The sequence below is a fragment of the Gossypium hirsutum genome, chromosome A11 (assembly GCF_007990345.1).
Source record: "Gossypium hirsutum isolate 1008001.06 chromosome A11, Gossypium_hirsutum_v2.1, whole genome shotgun sequence".
Lineage (NCBI taxonomy): Eukaryota > Viridiplantae > Streptophyta > Magnoliopsida > Malvales > Malvaceae > Gossypium > Gossypium hirsutum.
In genome coordinates, this window is record NC_053434.1 from 7,129,332 (window position 1) to 7,137,135 (window position 7,804).

Genomic DNA, 7,804 nt, shown 5'->3' on the forward strand with positions numbered 1-7,804 from the left:
TACTTAGAATATTTTCATTTAAAAAAATAAATATAATTTATTTTTAATATATTTATAACAATAAATTTAATTTATTTCTTTTCAATATTGTGATAAATAACTATTCATCACTTTTATTAAAAATTTTAATTAAAAGAAAAGTTATTATGATTATCAAACACATTTAAAAATTTTAATTTTCAATAAAATAAAAAAATTTGATGGTTTTTTAAACACTCCTTTAAGCAACGATGGATATAATCTGATAAAGAAACCCAAACAAATAAAATAGACATTGTAGAGGCCCAATTTTGCTCGGGGCCCAATAAACCTTAAAACCCAAAACAAAAACCTAAAGCCCAAACTATAACTCAATTACAAGCCTGATCACCTAAACCCTAATGGCCCAATTAACCCAAAACATATCAGCTAAACAAAAACCCTAAGTGCCTTCCAGCGCCGCACCCTCTAGCCACCCCATGTGCCTCCGCAGCATGCACCCTGCTCGATGTCTGCGCCCTCTCGCACCAAAATGGCAAAAAGCCGAAACATTCGCCTTTGACTCCGCCGATCCTGCAAAAAAGGACAAAGAAGGAAAGCCAAAACGAGACGCAACAGCAGAGAACCAAAACAAAACGCAAATAGTAGCAGAGACAATATTTTTTCTAATATTTGTAATCGGCTATAAAGCCGAAAAGAAACCAATGTAATGGGGTTTTTTTAATACAAAAAAATTGTATTACACGAATATTGAGTAATAATAGGCAAAAAAAAAAAAGGAAGCAAAGGTTTTAATCTTGGATTTCTTTTTCCTTTTTTACATTTCGATTTCCCTTTTTTATTTGCTATTTCAAATTTGTTTTAAATAAAAAATATAAAGAGAATGAGAGAAGGAGAAGAGACTTACCCTGGTTAATCGTTGAAAAATCGGTGACTTTTGGTGTTCCGACCGCCGTGACGGTGGCAGAACCTGCGGCCGTCGACAACCAGTTTGGGTGCCAGATCTTGGAAAGGGAAAAGGGGTTGAGAGGATTCTTCAAATTTTTTTTGTGAGGAGAGTGTTAAAAGTGAATAAAAAAATCTGAAATTTTGTGTTATATAGCAACCATAAAACGCGCCGTTTTGAAAGTTGAGTTCAGAGGCCAAAACGACGTCCTTTTGGCCTCTGACCCGTGATCCGACCCGAATATCTCCCAGGATCCACGTGTTTTCGCATGGAGGGGAAATTTTCTATTTCGGTCCCTCCGCTTTCTAAAGGCTATTCAATCTGATCCTATTTTCATTTTTCTCTTTTAAATTTAGCCATGTGATTTTAGTTCCATTTTATTTTCATCCCCTTTGGAACGGTGCGTTTAGGGATATGGGGAATAATTTCTCATTTGATCCTCGTTATTTGTTCGCGTGTTCAGTTTAGGCCCTCTCCTATTTTTATTTTTTACGATTTATCCCGTTTAACTTCAGTTGGTTTTGATTCAGTCCTTATTTGTTATTTATATTACACTCCAGGCCCTAAATTTCATTTTTGATTCCGATTTAATCTTTTATTCGTTTAATTCCCATCTTTATAGGTTATTATGTTTTTGTTTTATTTATTTACGCATATGCCTATTTATTTATTTGTTTCCTTATACTCTCGTTTCATATTTTAAATTTACATTGTTATGTGTTCTGTCATTCATGTGTTTCATTATTATAATTATTATTATAATTATTACTATTATTATTATTTTCATCACTATTATTATTTCTATTTTTTATTATTATTATTATTACTATTGTATTACTACTACTATTATTATTATATTGTCTTCTTTTTTTTGTATTTACACATCAGTTATTATTATATTAAACGAGTTAATATTATTTTTTAAATACATTTATTTTTTATTGTCATTATTATTATCATTATTTTTATCTTGTCTTTGCTATTTTACTATTTTTCATATTTTAAAAGACTTTCTACTTAATACTACTTAATACTTATTTATTTATTTCTTTTATATACTTTATGCATATATGTTAAAGTTCGCAAAGTTAATGTTTTCTATAAATGATTGTTGATTCGTATATATTCTTACTATTAAATTTTACTCATGCTTTTGTTCATCATTTGCTCCCTTTTATGTACATGGTTTCATCATTGTCCCATTTATTTTAAAATATTTTATGTTGTGTTTGTTTGTTTTTACATCATGTATCTCTGTCTTATTGCTTTATTCATTGATCCAGATTCGTTTACTAATATTGTATCCACCTTTGTAATTTTATCATTGTCATTATAACATTGTATCACATATCGTATATCACTTTAAATGTTGCTTTAATTTTCACCAAAATTTATAAAATAAATTACTTAATAAAGGCGATATTTTGTGTTTTAGAAATTCGAGAAATCGTGCCCTAACATGTTGGTTTCGATTTTTCGTTTGACCAAACAACCGGATACCCTTTTTAAAATGTCGTCCGTGTTTTCTTTAAATAGAATAAGGGCAATATTTCGTGTTTGGAGAATCTAGAGATCGCGCCCTAATGTGCTGGGTTTCGATTTTCTTCATTTAACCCAAATGACCGAATAACCTTTTAAAATTAAAATGCATGAGTTTTGAAAATCAAAAGACAAGCTTATTCTTGATAATTTAAAATGTCGTGTCCTAACGTGTTGGATGTGACATTTAATTACCTCGGGACAAGAAGGTCTTTAACATCTGCTTCGATTTATTCAAGCGTTTTAAAATTAACACTAATAAAAAAGGGGATCGTATTCTAAATTCTTTTCGAGATTTTAAATTTCGACATTAAGACATTAATTAATCAATTATGTACCAATTTTGGGTGTTACGAGGGTGCTAATCCTTCCTCGTACGTAACCGACTCCCGAACCCGTTTTCTCAAATTTCGTAGAATAAAATCGTTGTTTTATTAAATTGAAATATTTTATTAAAATAACCAAATTTCTAGGTAATCCGATCACATCTAAACAAAAAAGATTGGTGGCGACTCCATGTTCGTTTTCTTTTTAAAATATAAAATCGATCCCCGTTTTTTCAAAAAAATAGTTTCGGCAGACATAAATAGCGAATATGTTAATTAAAATTAGATCTATCCAAAAATAAACCTGGATTGCGGAAATTACTGAATTTTTTGTTTAAGCGTTTCCGCTCGATAATTTGAATATACAATTTATGGTATTAATTTTTTTTAAAATATTTTTATATTATTATTTATATATCTTATAATTAAATTTAAATAAAAATTTAATTATTAAATAACAATTCAAACCATGTTCAGAAATGGTAGGGGGTCGAGTATATATTTTTTTTAATCATTCAAATTTGATTCTAACTTAAATATTATTATCCATAGAATATTCTAAGAGATGATGACAAAATTTTCAATATGGTACCCTACTTTTAATTTGTCCGATTTAGTATTTAACTTTTTCTTCATCTAACCTTTCAATACATCGAGATAATGACATTAATTCTATCTCTTTTTTTTTTTACATGTGGGCCAATGAATAAATGCATGACAGGGCAGGCCAAGTCTAAATTGGTAATTGAGTGAAAAAGAAGACTTGCAAATAACTTTTCGTTTTCTTTTCGAGAGTTTTTATTTTTTGGGGTGCTGCCTTATTCACTCGTTTTCATTGGTACAACTTATGGGGATTACATACTTGCAAAGTAACCAAATGATTACAAGAGAAAAAAAAGATATGAATCCTAAGGGTGAGTATTAGATCGAGTAAAGTCAAAACAAGTAAAAAATTTTCGAGTTAGTTGAGTTGACAAATTCTATTTTAGTAATCGAACTCAATTTGAATTTTTTTCAAATTAAATTGAATCGAGTCAAAAAATTTTGAGTCAAATCGATTCGAGTTAACAAATCCTATTATTTATACTTAATGTTGCGTTTAGATAGACCGATTATTTAACTAGTAGAAGAAGTACAATATTATTTAATTACATGAACAATATAATGATTTTACCTTTTAACTTAATGGGTAAACATTTATCAAAATGGTATAGTTTTATATTTTTTTATTTTGATTTTCGAATAACTCGAATTATATAATTCATACTCGAGTTAAACCGAAAAACTTAATTTTTTATTTGAGTTCATCCGAATAACTTGATTAACTCAAATAATTTGAACTATTTAATTCAAAATTTTAATTTTTATTGAGTTTTTTTAATCGAATTGGATTTTATTCATCCCTAATCCCAAAGCAGAAAATAAATCCACTTTTAAAATATTATAATAGCTTAAATGGTTCAGGCAAAGATTCGAATCCATTATCAAAGTTGGATAATTGATTTGACTATCATCAAGAGAACAAAACCCCCTCCCAAAAAAAAAGCTCGGAGAGTATGAATATATATTGATGAAATTAAGAGAGAGAAAAAGAAAAAAGAGTTTGTTTTTTTTTTTAATTTTTAGTTTTGATGAGAGAAAAGAGTATTTAGGGGATGCCTATAGGTAAAATTTTGAGCAAGTCCTTCTATTTTGATTGGTTAGTTTTTTTTTTAGCTATAGTGCCACATGGCAACCATTTGTTGGCCCACATGTCAAAAAAAGATAGAAATTAATGTTGTCAGCTTGAGGTACTAAAAGGTTAGACAAAGAAAAAATTAAGGTGCCAAATCAGACAAATTAAAAATATAATACCACATTAAATTTTTTTGTTAAAATATAGGGAGATTTTTGCATTAACCAATATCTGAATTAGCAAAAATCTAATTTTAAAAATTTTAACCATATCTCAAATATTTGAACCCACAAAAATCTAAATTTGCTAAAATTCTTTTTTTTTTAATATATATAAAATCAAACAAATTAGTTTTAAATAACATTTACTTGTAATTAGAAACAGTAATTTTAAACACAGTAAACTATACTCAAGGTCACAAAATTATTAGTAAGTTTATGTTTTGGTCACTTAATATTAAAAAGTTATAAAATGATCACTGAACTATTTAAAAGTTTTCATTTAAGTCGTTGAATTATTCTAAAATTTTTATTTAAGTCATTGGGTTGCTAATTTTTTTTAAAGTCTGGCTAGTGAGCTCCAAGTAACAATTCAACGATCTGTACGGTGGATCAATACTTATTGACAAGTAGAAAACATACTTTAGATCCAAGTCGATCTGACGGTCAGTGTTAGAGATCAGAGAATAAAACTGTTTAGATTTTGGTTTGCAAATTTATGACATTTAAAATTGTTTCATAAAAAAAAATCAATTGTAGAATAGAAGGAAAAGGGAAACTTTTGATTGGTGCAAACAGTATAAACAAAAAAAAGACCATACAATAATGATTTTAATAATCTAATGACTTAAATGGAAACCTTCAAATAAATAAATGATTATTTTATAACTTTTTAAAATTAAACGATCGATACATAAACTTACTAATAATTTAATAACATTAATTTATCCCTTTAAATAAAACTTACCCATAACTAATTTTAAATAATCGCGAAAATAAATTAACAAAACCAACTAAATAATAATATCCAACAACTTAAACATAACCATTACAAACAACTTAAACAATACAAAGACAATTTTGTAGCATAAAAGCAATTGTGAAAAATCAATTTTATTTTCTTTGAAAATTAGGATTGGGTCCTATGTAAAAAAAAAAACATCACTTCAAATTAAGATATAAAGTAATGACTTTTACTTTGCTATTTACAAATAAAACATATTAATATCAGACATCATTTCATTTGAGAATTAGTTGAGAATAATCTATTGAATTGAAATATGTGTCTACTCAAAGTTAGCTAATTGGTGTTGTAACGACCCGAATTTTACCGTTACCGAAAAAGTGTATTTTCGGGTCTCCGTTTCTTAAAAATGGATTCGTAAATATTTATTAAAAATATTTACGAAGTCAATTGAGTGGTTAATTAGAGTTTAATTAAGTAAATTTAGTTTAATTAAGAGTAATTAGGAAAAATGACTAAATTGAATAAAGGATGAAAGTTGAATTGTAGATTAAAAGAAAATGAAGAGGACCAAAATGGCAATTATGCCATTTGTCCTAAGTGAGGCGGCATAAACATAAAAATCTGAGATTTTTTATGTGTTAAAATATATATATTAAATTATTATTATATTATAGTATATTATATTATATATTATATTATATAAATAAGTAAAGAAACATAAGAAACAGAATGAAAGCAAACGAAACAGAGAAGAAACAGGGGAGAAAGAAAGAAAGAAAAAGAAAAAGGAAAATTTGGGTTTCAAGGCTCAAAGTTTAATTTGGTAAGTCAATTAAGTCATTTATTCTTAAATTTTGATGTTTTAGAAGCTTTGGAACAAGACTTTGATGAAATTAAGTTGATATTTTGAGAGTTTATAGATTTTCAAGTATAGTTCATGTTGAATAAAATAGTGAATTAAGGGTTTAATTGAGTAAATTTCAAGCTAGAATTGATAATAGGATCAAATTGTAAAGTAAGTTATAAGTTTTATGTTGTAGGGACTAAATTGATGAAATTTTGAAATTAGGAAAGTATGCTGGAAATTTAATATTTAAATGAGAGTATGGATGAAATTTGAATAGAAATAAAGTATGAATTAAGATAGAAAAGTAAGTGAATTTAGTTAGAATTAAATTGAAATTAAAGTAAATCAACATTTTGTACTAAGACTATTTTGGACAGCAGCAGTAGTCTAAGTTTGAAAAAAATCACCAAAAATTGTAGAAATTGAATTAGAGGATGAATAAAATATGAAATTAAATATTATTAAGTCTAGTTTCTTATAGAAGAAACGATATAAGCAATTGAATTGTAAATTATGAGATATAATAAATTTTGTGAGACAAGGTCAGAATGAATTCGGGTTCCCCTGTTCTGACTTTGGAAAATCACCAAAAATTGAATAAAAATAATTAGAGGCTTAAAGTTATATGTTTAGAATCCCTAATGAGTCTATTTTCATTAGAAATCAACGAGAATGTTATCCGAGTTCTGTACTGTGAGATAATTAATTTTTAGTGAAGAAGGGACGAAACTGTCAGACAGCAGAATAGGGGTGAATTTAAAGAATAAACTGTACTTAATGGCTAAACCAAAAATTCTGAAAATTTTATTGTAATAAGATTTGTGAGTCTAGTTTCAGGAAAAATTAGCGGATCTTAATTTAGAATTCTATAACTCAAGATATGAATTAGTAATGTATTAATGATTATGAATTGTATTAATTTCGTAGTCAATGTGGTACCAGAAATCTCGGCTAAGAAAGGACAAGACAAAGTCAACGGGAGTTAGCTCAAAAATTACGGTTTGTATTTCTATAATCCGAACCTAATACTTAATTGTTGAATTTATTTCTTAATATGTATATTAAGTGTTTTGAAGTAAGAATTATTGTGTTTTGCAAATGAAATGGATTGATATAGTATGTGATGAATTTATTGAATTTATATTGATTGAATTGGCGTATATATATAAATATATATATTGAATATTGAATATATATTGATTATTTGAATTGAATTGAAATATAAATTGTTTGAAATTTTTAAATGTGAGATTTGTGATATTTGGATATTTGTTATTGAAAAGTGAATTGAATTGTATTGAATTATGAATTTATGTGATTAATTAAAATGTGTATTGATTGAAAAAAATTGAAAGTGAATTGAATACCCTATTAACAGTATCGGGCTGAGTCGGATATAGTTGGCATGCCATAGGATTGGAACTGTTCAGGGATTCTTCGACCTCGAGTCGATGAGACACTGGGTGTCACTATATTTCTTCGGATAGATTCGATGAGGTACTGGGTACCAACTTTACTTCGGCTAG

At 27.5% G+C, this 7,804-nt stretch overlaps 1 long non-coding RNA gene across 1 annotated transcript; it reads right to left on the reverse strand.

The window, feature by feature from the left end:
- Positions 1-219: 219 nt before the first annotated feature.
- LOC107922931 (uncharacterized) lies at positions 220-1,487 on the reverse strand. The gene is made up of 2 exons (XR_001691465.2): positions 887-1,487; positions 220-552 (listed from the first exon to the last, which is right to left on the reverse strand). It is a non-coding gene; the product is annotated as an uncharacterized lncRNA (long non-coding RNA).
- Positions 1,488-7,804: the final 6,317 nt, after the last annotated feature.